General features: G+C 41.7%; 1 non-coding gene across 1 annotated transcript; it reads right to left on the bottom strand.

Annotated features, from left to right (window-relative positions):
• Positions 1-9,414: 9,414 nt before the first annotated feature.
• LOC114113435 (small nucleolar RNA U13) lies at positions 9,415-9,519 on the bottom strand. Its single transcript, XR_003588469.1, has one exon. It is a non-coding gene; the product is annotated as a small nucleolar RNA U13 (small nucleolar RNA).
• Between the last annotated feature and the right edge of the window lie 3,306 nt (positions 9,520-12,825).

Below are 12,825 nucleotides of genomic sequence, written 5' to 3'. Positions count from 1 at the left end.
GCTTTCCACGAAGAAGGAAATGGCAACCCGCTCCGGTATTCTTGCCTGGAGAATTCCAGGGACAGAGGAGCCTGGTGGGCCGTCGTCTATGGGGTCGCACAGAGTCGGACACGATTGAAGTGACTTAGCAACAGCAGCAGCAGCACTGACCTTCCAAGCTCTGTGCTGGCCAGTGGTATTCAGTGGTAAATAAGATAGTCATAGTCCCTGGGCTTCTGGGCCATTGTATTTCCTTTTGATAAAACTGCTGGGACTGTCTTAAGCATTTTACATTTATTAACTCAGTCCTATGAGGTAGGTAAATATTGCTGTTGTCCTCGCTTTACAGATGAAAAGCTGAAACTCAGTTGTGAGTCTACATTCAAGTCCAGGACGTCTGATTCCATCAACCAAAGTAGTTCGTATACCTTCCTGGACATCCTAGAATTGGGGCACAAACTCAATTGGATAACGGGATCAGGCAGGAAAACTGTAACCATAATAGATTGGATAATAGAGTAGGATTTTAAAAATTTTCCTTTACAGTAACCAAAACAACCACACAAGCGTAATGATAAATAGCGACTGACATAAAGAATATGGGCTCAGTGGGACTTCCCTGGTAGTCCAGTGGTTGGGAATCCACCTGCCAATGCAGGGGACACGGGTTGGATCCCTGGTCTAAGAAGATTCCACATGCTCCAGGGCATCTACACCTGTGCACTACAGCTACCGAGCCTGTGCTCTAGAGTCCGGGAGCCGCAACTACTGAGCCCATGCGCTTCAAATACTGAAGCTCAGTTGCTTAGAGCCCGTGCTCCGCAACAAGAGAAGCCCACCGAAAAGCCCCTACACTGCAACTAGAGAAAGCCTGTAGGCAGCAACAAAGACTCAGGGCTCAGTTTGCCAGGTCCTTTATGTTTTTTAAGTAGGTACCAGAAGCCTGTGACTTTATGTAAATATTTGCAAATTTTGGGTGTTTGTAAGTATTTTAAAAATTGCAAAATGCTACCTAGGTCAAAGAAAAGGTATCTGTGAGCCAGATGTTGCTTGTGTGCCATTTCTTTCTTATGTAAATTCCGTTAGCCTCAAAGTCATTGCTGAGAAATACACAAGATACAGCCAAGAACAAAAGTCATACCAAGATAACATTATTATGTTACGCTTCAGGTGACTGAAACTTACAGTGTAACAAGGAAGAACATATTTATGATATGTAGAATAACATGTTTGCAAGTAAGTATTTGGAAAAATTAAGATGTGGGTTCATTTGGGGTAGTCACCCTCATTTGCGGTGCAACTGGTTATAAATTCAACTGAGAAGATCATACTTAAAAATTCAAAAAAATTTTTTTAAATTTATTTATATTTGGCTGTGCTGGGTCTTCGCGCTGCGAGGCCTTTTCTTTAGTTGCAGAGCATGGGCTTCTCATTGAGGTGGCTTCTCTTGTTGCAGAGTGCAGGCCGTAGCACGAGCAGCCTTCAGTAGTTGCAGCTCCTGGGCTCTATAGCACAGACTCAGTAGTTGTGGCTTAAAAGTTTAGTTACTCCAAGGCATATGGGATCTTCCCACACTGGGGATTGAACCCGGGTCCCCTGCATTGGCAGGCAGATACTTTACCACTGAGCCACCAGGGAAGCCTAAGATCATGTTTTAAAAAATAAATAAAATGGACTTCTCTGGTGGTACAGTGGATAAGAATCCACCTGCCATTGCCCGGCCTGTGAAGATTCCACATGCTGCGGAGCAACTGAGTCATGCGCCACAACTACTGAGCCTGTGTGCTGCAACTGCTGAAGCCAGTGAGCCTAGAGCCTGTGCTCAGCAACGGGATATCCCCGCAACAAGAAGCCCATGCACCACAACAAAGGGTCCTTGTTTGTGACAACTAGAGAAAGCCCATGTGCAGCAACAAAAACCCAGAGCAATCAAAATAATTAAATAAAATGAAATATTACTGTTTTAAATATAAGAATGCAAAATGTCAAACTAAGATTTTTGCACCTCTTCAAGAGCTTGATGATCTGATAAACTGAGCAGAGGGCTCAGTTCTCAATTATCGATAAAATGATTAGTATTTACTTTCTGTTTGTGCGTAGGGGGCAGTGAATTCATCTGTCAAGGTTTTGTTTTCTCAAGTTGAATTCTTCCTGTCACATGGAAGGAATTTCTGAGAAGTCTTTCATTTCCCTCTCCATGTAGACTGCTATCAGGGAAATCCATAGCAAGATTGAGCAAAGGAAAAACTACAGTTTAAAAACAATCTGGTGGGGACCTCCCTGGTTGTGCAGGGGTTAAGACTCCACCCTTCCAATGCAGAGGGCACAGGTTCAATCCCTGGTTGATCTGGCAGTTCCATTTCTGGGTATATACCCCAAAGAACTGAAATTAGGGACTCAAACAGATAATTCTACACCAGTGTTCATAGCCAACATTATTCACAAAAGTCAAAAGTGGAAGCAAACCAAGTCTCTATTGACAGATGAATTGATAAACAAAATGTGGTATGAATATACAGTGGAATATTATTTAGTCTTGAAGAAAACTCTGATACATGGCCTGCTACAGTATGAATGACCGTAGGAGACTATGCTAATGACAAAGATGGCATTATGTCTTTCATAAAAGACATTATGAAATACGCCAGTCACAAAGGCAAATATTGTATGATTCCACTTATATGATGTACATAGAGTAATCAAATTCACAGGGACATGAACGGCTAAGTAAATGGCAGTTATCAGGGGCTGGAGAGAGAGAGAAATGGGAAGTTGTCATTTAATGGGTGTGGTTGCCATTTGGGAAGATTAAAAAGTTTTGGAGATGGATAGTGGTGATGGTCGCACAATAACAGGAACCTGGCTAATGCCACGGAACTATACTTAAAGAGGGTAAGTTTTATGTTGTTTCTATTTTATCATAATTTAAAAAATTAATCAACCCTAGTATTTCATGAGTATATACCACATACCAGATATGTACATTATCTCTACTAAATGCTTCATATGCATTATCTCCCAAAGTTTTTGACCTGCCATTTTAACCTCCAAGTTCATTTTTCCTCCACATCATAAATAAACATATTTTGATCAGAACTGTCTCAACATCAGTGAACTTTCATTTAGACTTGATTTCTTGTTCAATTTTTTGTACAGTGAGATTTAGCCATTTCTAATTTTTTTCTATTTTCAATTTTGCAGAAATCACTGTGAATCAGTTCTTTCCTGGGTAAACTTTACAATGACGGTTAAATTCATCTTTCAAATTTGATCCATACCCAATTTTAATTTTTTTTCACATCTGCTGCTCTAGTTTCATGGGTGCTTATTTCTGTCGAATACAATTTGATTAAGGGGATTCCTGGTAGTTTTCAATGTTATATGCAAAATATGATTCTTTTTTCCTAAGATAATTTTACTGGATGGAGTAGTCGTTTTCAGTTTTGTATTGTACTGATTATTTCTACTAGTAATTGTCATTATGAATTGGTTGATACTGATAGAATTCTTTTTGATAGGGATTGTTGTCGTTCAGTCACTCAGTCATGTCCGACTCTTTCAGACACCATGGGCTGCAGCATACCAGGCTTACCTGTCCTTCAAGCATCTCCTGGAGTTTGCTCAAACTCATGTCCATTGAGTCAGTGATGCCATCAACCATCTTGTCCCCTTCTCCTCCTGTCTTCAGTTTTTCCCAGCATCAGGGTCTTTTCTAGAGTCGGCTCTTCGTGTCAGGTGGCCAAAGTATTGGAGCTTCAGCTTCAGCATCAGTCCTTCTAATGAATATTCAGAGTTGATTCCGTTTAGGATTACTGTTTTGATCTCCTTGCAGTCCAAGGGACTCTCAAAAGTCTTCTCCAGCACCACGATTTGAAAGCATCAATTCTTTGGCATTCAGCGTTCTTTATGGTCCAATTCTCACATCCATACATGATTAGTGGAAAACCCATAGCTTTGACTATATGGACCTTTTTGTTAGCAAAGCGATGTCTTGATTTTTAATATGCTGTCTAGATTTGTTACAATTTTCCTTCCAAGGAGTGAGTGTCTTTTAATTTCATGACTCCAGTCACGATCTGCAGTGATTTTGGAGCCCAAGGAAATAAAAAGTTTCTGTTGTTTCCCCATCTATTTGCCATGAAGTGATGAGACCAGATGCCATGATCTTTGATTTTTTAATGTTGAGTTTTAAACCAGCTTTTTCAGTCTCCTCTTTCACCTTCATCAAGAGTCTCTTTAGTTACTCTTTGCTTTCTGCCATAAAGCTGGTATCATCTGCATATCTGAGGTTAATGATATTTCTCCTGGCAATCTTGATTCCAGCTAGTGCTTCATCCAGTCCAGCATTTTGCATGATGTACTCTGCATAAATAAGCAGGAATAGCATAGGATAATCAAATAGCTTAGAAACCCCATTAGGGAATTGTAGATAGACAGGGAACTTTAGGGGGGTTGGGAGACCACAATAAGACTAATGATCACTCAAGAAAGTAATGAGAATATTCTGAAACAATGTGGGCTTGCTTGACTCATGAAGCAAAACAAGTCGCTTAGCATCAAAGCCAGATTGGCTGGCTTAACAATAAAATCAAGCTAACTTTGCTTAGCGACAAAGCCATGCAACAGAAGCACAAGACATGCCCCCAAACAATACAACAATGGTGGCAGGAGACCTACATCCTGCCCAGTGAGTTCAGTCAGTTAATAACCTCCAAAACATGCCCTTTGGCCCCGAAGACGTGTTCTTTGCACAATGCCCCCCAAACAATAAAACAATAGTAAAGAATAAGGCCTACAACCTGCCCAGTGGTATTATCAAGTTAATGACTCCCAAACTATGCCCTGTGCCCACAAAAAAACAATCATTTATGGAAAGGTGAATTTTCAAAATGAAAGACCTTCATTGTACTGAGACCTGAAAATATTATTCCTAAATGTTATAACAGTCTTGGCCTGACCATATAGTGACAAGAAAACTTCCCTGCCTTACTTGGGGGAGGAACTGATGAAGGAAACCTGTCTATTTAAGAAAGACAAAGATCTTCTCCCCTTTCCCTTTCTTCCTTTGATTATAAAAATGTAACCCGCTGAGTACTCCGGGCAGTGCAACACTTGTCTGCCTGCTCCTCTGTTCATGGGGATTCTCCAGGCAAGAATACTGAAGTGGGTAGCCTTTCCCTTCTCCAGGAGATCTTCCCAACCCAGAGATCGAACCCAGGTCCCCACATTGCAGACAGATTCTTTTCTGTCTAAGCCACCAGAGAAGCCCTTGTGAAACTTACAAGCATCCTAGTCTAACAAATCACTTCTTGTCTATCACTTTGCCTCTTGCAGAATTCCCTTTGTGTTGAGACATAGAGGACTGTGGTACCAGAGCTCTTTGGAGCCCTGGAAATGACACTAACAGCTTCATTTTCATATTAAAGAGGCTGTTATAAGTGAAGCAGAACACTTAGAATTATTTGTTTAGTGCTCAATTTATCAAAGTCTTATAGGTGATAAACCTTGAAGTCAACTTTTTTGGTATTTAAACACTTTCATTTCAGTTCAGTCAGTAAGTCATGTCTGACTCTTTGCAACCCCATGGACTGCATCACGCCAGGGCTCTCGGTCCATCACCAACTCCTGGAGTTTGTTCAGACTCATGTCCATTGAGTCAGTGATGCCATCCAACCATCTCATCCTCCATTGTATCCTTCTCCTCCTGCCTTCAATCTTTCCCAGCATCAGGGTCTTTTCAAATGAGTCAGCTCTTCGCATCAGGTGGCCAAAGTATTGGAGTGTCAGCTTCAACATCAGTCCTTCCAATGAATATTCAGGACCTATTTCCTCTAGGGTGGACAGGTTGGATCTCCTTGCAGTCCAAGGGACTCTCAAGAATCTTCTCCAACACCACAGTTCAAAAACATCAATTCTTCTGCACTCAGCTTTCTTTATACTCCAACTCTCACATCCATACATGACTACTGGAAAAACCATAGCCTTAACTAGACGGACCTTTGTTGACAAAGTAATGTCTCTGCTTTTTAATATGCTATCTAGGTTGATCATAACTTTCCTTCCAAGGAGTAAACGTCTTAATTTCACGGCTGCAGTCACCATCTGCAGTGATTTTGGAGCCCAAGAAAATAAAGGCTGACACTGTTTCCACTGTTTTCCCATCTATTTTCCATGAAGTGATGGGACCAGATGCCATGATCTTAGTTTTCTGAATGTTGAGCTTCAAGCCAACTTTTTCACTCTCTTCTTTCACTTTCATCAAGAGGCTCTTTAGTTCTTCTTCACTTTCTGCCATAAGGGTGGTATCATCTGCATATCTGAGGTTATTGATATTTCTCCTGGCAATCTTGATTCCAGTTTGTGCTTCGTCCAGCCCAGCATGGCTCAGAGAGTAAAGCGTCTGCCTGCAATGTGGGAGACCCAAGTTTGATCCCTGGGTTGGGAAGATCCCCTGGAGAAGGAAATGGCAACCCACTCCAGTACTTTTGCCTGGAAATTCCCATGGATGGAGGAGCCTGATAGGCTACAGTCCATGGGGTCGCAAAGAGTCGGTTACGACTGAGTGACTTCACTTTCTTTTCACCCTGCATATATGGAGAAGGGAATGGCAATCCACTCCAGTATTCTTGCCTGGAGAATTCCATGGACAGTGAAGCCTGGTGGGTTACAGTCCGTGGAGTCGCAAAGAGTCAGACATGACTGACGACTAACAGACACACGTACACACACAACCTGCATGTAAGTTAAATAAGCAGGGCGACAATATACAGCCTTGACGTACTCCTTTCCTTGTTTGGAACCAGTCTGTTGTTCCATGTCCAGTTCTAACTGTTGCTTCCTGACCTGAATACAGGTTTCTCAAGAGGCAGGTCAGGTGGTCTGGTATTCCCATCTCTTTCAGAATTTTCCACAGTTTATTGTGATCCACACAGTCACAGGCTTTGGCATAGTCAATAAGGCAGAAATAGATGTTTTTCTGGAACTCTCTTGCTTTTTTGATGATCCAGCAGATGTTGGCAATTTGATCTCTGGTTCCTCTGCCTTTTCTAGAACCAGCTTGAACATCTGGAAGTTCATGGTTCACGCATTGTTGAAGCCTGGCTTGGAGAATTTTGAGCATTACTTTACCAGTGTGTGAGATGAGTGCAGTTATGAAGTAATTTGAGCATTCTTTGGCATTGCCTTTCTTTGGGATTGGAATGAAAACTGACCTTTTCCAGTCCTGTGGCCACTGCTGAGTTTTCCAAATTTGCTGGCATATTGAGTGCAGCACTTTCACAGCATCATCTTTTACAAACTTAATTAACTATTCTTAAGTTTTTTAAATAGTTTTTTTAGTGGGCTGTGCCACTCAGCTTGCAGGATCCTTTTTAAACTTTTATTTATTGATTTATTTTTGATGGCACTGGGTCTTCATTGCTGCACACGGGCTTTCTCTAGCTGTGCTGAGCCGGGAGCTACTCTTCATCAGGGTGCATTGGCTTCTGACTGTGATGGCTTCTCTTGTTAAGAGCACAGGCTCTAGGGCACACAGGCTTCAGTAGTGTGGCTCTCAGGCTCTAGAGAGTGGGCTCAGTAGTCCAAGGCATGAGGAATCTTTCTGGACCAGGGATCGAACCTGTGTCACCTGCCTTGGCAGGCAAATTCTTATCTACTCTGCCACCAGGGAAATCCTCCTTAAAATTTTAAACTGTAATTAAAGTGCTGGTTTGGCTGATACTTATGAATTCTTCAAATATCTTCAAGAGCAGATCAGAAACAAAAATGATAACTGAAAGTAATGACATTTAAATTTCAGTGCTCTTTGCTTGCATGGCCTCTTCCAAGGCCCTTCTTTTGTCTGTATGCCTCTTTAATACCTTACTATGCATTTTTTTTTTCTTAAGTAGGGCCACACAAATTGTTTGAGCCATGGGCCCCACAAAATCTGGAGCTTCTTGCCCCCTGCTTTCTTGGACCATTGCTTTCTTTTGTTATTGTCCTATGGTTTCTATAATATTATTCATATTCTTTTCTGGGCTTTCAAAAATCCAGTCAGACTGGAAAGAAAGAAATGTCATCTTAGTCCAGTTGAGGTAATTAGATCTGGGTCTTCAGTCAGCTGATTCTTGGTCAGTCTTAAGATCTGCTTGTGTAGTCCAAGGGGATTGTCACCAGGCCACTGATGATCAAGCTGAGCTCCCTTTTTATAATGTCTGTAAGAGTTTTAAAATCATACCTTTCTCTTAGGTTTTCATTGTTTGTAATGTGATATTGTCCCTCAAAATCGTAAGCTTTCAGTCTCACTTGGGTGGCATTATATAAACTGCTGTCCTGTCTCATGGGCTTCCCAGGTGGCTCAGTGGGAAAGAATCTGCCTGCCCAAAGCAGGAGATGCAGGAGATGTGGGTTCAGTCCCTGGGTTGGGAACATCCCCTGAGGGAGGAAATGGAAACCCACTCCAGTATTTTTCCCTGGAAAATCCCACGGCCAGAGGAGTCTGGCAGGATTGCAAAGAGTTGGACACCACTGAGTGAACACACATTCACACATGTCCTGTTTGATACATTGATGGGGATTTTTGCAAGTTCATGTATTCCTACTGATATATTATTTTGTGATATTCATAGGGCCACTTGAAATTTTCACTTCCTAGAGGAGGAGGAATAGAGTCTTTGGGGTTAGCAAGACTCTGGTTGGCTAATTAGCTCTTGGAGCCCCTTCTTGATTATTGTGTGTGAGCAATCCAGCCTGTCAACCTATCTTGTTCTTGATTATTGTGTGTGAGCAATCCAGCCTGTCAACCTATCTTGTTCTTCACACAATTCCCATTGTGTGAGACTACTGACTCCTCACAGGTCAGTAAATTGCTTTTATACCCAAGTGGGAATAGTATATATGTATATTTTATAAATAGGAATTTAGTTAATAAAAGAAGCAAAGTATCCATGTGTTAATTTTTCTTATGAAAATAAAAAAATTAAACATATCCTGTACTAGTCACCATTCTTGTGTGTTTTAACTAACTTTTTGTGCTCTTTTTCTATTTGGAAAGAGGAACTAAAGAGCCTCTTGATGAGGATGAAAGACGAGAGTGAAAAAGCTGGCTTAAAAATTCAACATTCAAAAAACTAAGATCGTGGCATCTAATTCCATCACTTCACAGCAAATAGAAGGAGGAAGAGTGGAAGCTGATAGATTTTCTTTTCTTGGGCTCCAAAATCACTGCAGACAGTGACTGCAGCCATGAAATTAAAAGATGCTTGCTCCTTGGAAGAAAAGTTATGACCAACCTAGGCAGCATATTAAAAAGCAAAGACATTACTTTGCCAACAAAGGTCCATCTAGTCAAAGCTATGGTTTTTCCAGTAGTCATATATGGATGTGAGAATTGGACTATAAAGAAAGCTGAGGATAGAAGAATTAATGCTTTTTTTTTTTTTTTTTTTTTTTTTACGTCAGACGGGTAATGTGCCGGTGTCGTAACAAGGTTTGCGGGGAGGCACATGTCACGCAGCAGCGTGAACACCCAATCATCACGCTCATGAACTACAAAAGGATCGAATTAATGCTTTTGAACTGTGGTGTTAGAGAAGCCTTTTGAGAGTCCCTTGAACAGCAAGGAGATCCAATCAGTCCATCCTAAAGGAGATCAGTCCTAAATATTCATTGGAAGGACTGATGCTGAAGCTGAAACTCCAATCCTTTGGCCACCTGATGTGAAGAGCTGACTCATTTGAAAAGACCCTGATGCTGGGAAAGATTGAAGGCAGGAGGAGAAGGGGACAACAGAGGATGAGATGGTTGGATGGCATCAGCAACTCAATGGACATGATTTTGAGCAAACTCCGGAAGATAGTGAAGGGAAGCTTAGCGTGCTGCAGTCCATGGGGTTATAAAGTTGGACATGACTTAACGACTAAACAACAACATGAACTCATGGCCTTTCACAGATGCAACTTGCTCCAATAATTGTGACAATAACAATAGGAAAATAATTATCATGTTATTATTAATGCTGCAGTTGTCACACCTTGGCCAATTAGAGGTTGGTTCCTTAGACATACCAGCGCTGCTGATGCTTCTTGAAGCCTTCAGGTGTTCTGGCAGCAGGAGGACATTCCACCTCATCCAGTCTGACTATTTTCTTTTCCCAAGACACAGACCCAGTTCTCCTCCTTTGCATGGAGAAGGATACAGAGGGACCCTGCTGTTAGAGACCTCTTAGTAGTCACTTATGAATGGAAACATTTCTCTCTTCAAGTTAGGAGTTAACATTTATTTTTCCAGTTTAACAGAGCTTGTTGCTGTACTTTACATTTGTTATGCTGACAAATACATTGTGGATAGTTTTGGTTTTTTTTTTTTTTTTTGATGCCTTGGCACACCAAAAGGCATTAGATTGGGAAACACAAAGGACCTGGGTGTGCCTCTGGATTGGGAGGGCAGGATCAAATATCCTGCTTCAGTCACTTCATCTTCACAACAACCAAGTGAGGTAAGCGCTGTTGTCATCCCCATTTTACAGATGAGGAAACTGAGCTTCCCAGCCTGCTTTGATGTCATAGACATAGGAAGAAAATAGGGCCTGTGTGGTGTGCTAGACTAAACACATAGGGCTGGCAGGCACCAGAGGTGCAGAAGCTAAAGGGGCACTCATCCCAGTTTGCTCAGGACTTTCCCATTTTGTTGGCTACACAGCATGTGGGATCTTAGTTCCCCAACCAGGGATGAAACCCGTGTCCCCTACATTGGGAGCATGGAGTCTTAACCACTGGACTGCCAGGGGTGTCACAAGAATTTCCCATTTTTAAAATTAAAGGTCTCTTGTCTTGGAAACCCTTCTAGTCTCAGTGAAACCAAGATGCTTAATCATGCTTCAGAGGTCTCTGGTCAAGCCCAGCCTGCCTGCCTGACCTATGTATGAATAGCTCCTTGCTCCTGTGACCTGTTAGTGATGTACTGATGTGCCTGGATATTCCACATGAGGCTCAGTAATCAGCCTGAGGTTGCAGAGCTAGTAAAAAGAGAAACCAGATTGAACCCAGCTCTATGTGACTCCTGAGCCCAGCTCTTAATCGTGATGCTTTGTCCTTATTGCCCATTCCCTCGCCCTTTCAGCTCTTCTTTACCCTAAGATGCTTAGTGCTTTGATGGTCTAGTCACATTAAACAGAGGGGAAAGGAGCTTATTCTTGTTTTTCTCAAACATAGTCGCAATTTTAAAGAGTGCCCTGGGTTCATTGCAGCACTATTTACAATAGACAATAAATGGAAGCAACCTACATGTTCATCAACAGATAAATGGAGAAAGATGTCACACACACACACACACACACACACACACACACAGACACCCCACAATGGAATACTACTCAGCCGTAAAAAAGAATGAAATAATGCCATTTGCAGCAACATGGATTGGCCTAGAGGTTATCATACTAAGTGAAGTAAGTCAGACAGAGACAGACAAGTATCATGATATAGCTTATATATGCACCCTTTAAAAAAAGATACAAATGAACTAATTTACAAAACAGAAACAGACTCACATACCTAGAAAACAAACTTATGGTTACCAAAGAGGAAAGGGCAGGGAAGGGCTAAATTAAGAGTTCCGATTAACATAAACACACTACTGTATATAAAATAGATAATCAACAAGCACCTCCTGCATAGCTCAGGGAGCTATACTCAATATTTTGTGATAAGCTATAAGGGAAGAGAATCTGAAAAATAATATATGTATGCATAACTTAATCACTGTGCCATATACCTAAAACTAACACACCACGGTAAACCAACAATACTTCAATTAAAAGAAGGAAAACATTGAAGATCTAAATACATAAAGAAATAGATTGTACTCATGGGCGGAAAAATTCAATATCATAAAAATATCAAGTTGAGAAGAATTGGCCCATAGGTTTTATGCAGTTCTAATAAATATTCTCAATGAGGTTAAAAAAAAAAAGAACCCACCTGCCAGTGCAGGAGACTCAAGGGATACAGGTTTCATCCCTGGGTTGGGAAGATCCTCTGGAGGAGGAAATGGCAACCCACTCTAGTATTCTTGCTGGGATAAGCCCATGGACAGAGGAGCCCGGTGTGGCACAGTCCACGGGGTCTCAGAGTCAGGCGTGCATGTGTGCTAAGTCGCTTCAGTTGTCTCTCACTCTGTGACCCTGTGGGCTGCAGCACACCAGGTCCTCTGTCTATGGGATTAGCCCAGCAAGAATACTGCAGTGGGTTGCAGTGCCCTCTTCCAGGGGATCTTCCCAGCTCAGGGATCAAACCTACATCTGTTACATCTCCTGCATTGGCAGGTGAGTTCTTTACCACTAGAGCCACCTGGGAAGCCCAAAGAGTCAGACTGACTGGGCAACTGAGCACGCAGGCATGCCTGCACATTAAGATTAGGCTGGTGGGACAGCCGTACAACTATGCGCCTTTGCTCTGCAATGCAACAGATAGGACACAAGACCACATGAGATGTCATCTTGCCAAAGAATTCAAAGCTAAATGTCATCAAAACTTTAGATCTAACTACCAGTTTATAGGCAATATGGAGAACAGAAGAACAACTTAAATGATACCACCAAGAAGCAATCAGGCAAACACTCCAGAATGTGGGAAATTTCACAAGACAAATGACCTAGTCTCCTAACAAGGAAAAAGAGAAAGGCGGGGAGGGGGAAAAGTCTAAAATTGAGAGAGACTTAAAGAGACAGATCAACTGCACGCAACAGGTGGGCCTGATTTGGATCTTGATTTGAGCAAATCAATTGTATTTGGTTAGCCAAAAAGTTTGTTCCAGTTTTTCCATAAGTTAAAAAAATTTTAATTAAATTAAAAAAAATTCTATGAG

This window comes from Ovis aries, chromosome 2 (assembly GCF_016772045.2).
Source record: "Ovis aries strain OAR_USU_Benz2616 breed Rambouillet chromosome 2, ARS-UI_Ramb_v3.0, whole genome shotgun sequence".
NCBI lineage: Eukaryota > Metazoa > Chordata > Mammalia > Artiodactyla > Bovidae > Ovis > Ovis aries.
This window is presented reverse-complemented; position numbering and strand designations above follow the sequence as displayed.